Genomic DNA, 548 nt, shown 5'->3' with positions numbered 1-548 from the left:
ATCTGGGTCGAATGAAGTACTTTCTTGGTGTCGAAGTGGTACAAGATGCAGACGGGATTTTTATTCATCAAAGCAAGTATGCGGGAGAGATTCTGGAGTGATTCAATTTGCTGTGTGGTAATGCTGTCAAGAATCCAATTGTTCCGGGAACCAAGCTCTCAAAGAATGGTGAGGGAAGCAAAGTGGATGAAACGCTTTACAAGCAGCTGGTGGGAAGTTTAATGTACATTACTTCAACCAGACCAGATCTCATGTTTGTGGTCTGCTTGTTGAGTAGATATATGAGTGCTCCAACGGAACAACACTTGCAGGCTGCAAAACGAGTGCTCAGATATTTAAAAGGTATGTTGTCTTTTGGTCTGCTTTATAGGAGAGGAGGTGGTGAAGAGTTAACTGTCTATACGGACAGTGACTATGCTGGAGATGTGGATGATAGGAGGAGTACGAGTGGGTATGCTTTTATTTTGAGTGGAGGAGCTGTAGCTTGGGCATCCAAGAAACAACCAGTGGTGACGTTATCAACAACAGAAGCAGAGTTTGTGGCTGCT

Source organism: Camelina sativa, chromosome 14 (assembly GCF_000633955.1).
Source record: "Camelina sativa cultivar DH55 chromosome 14, Cs, whole genome shotgun sequence".
NCBI lineage: Eukaryota > Viridiplantae > Streptophyta > Magnoliopsida > Brassicales > Brassicaceae > Camelina > Camelina sativa.
The sequence above is the reverse complement of the archived record's forward strand: the minus strand, read 5'-3'. Positions refer to the sequence as shown.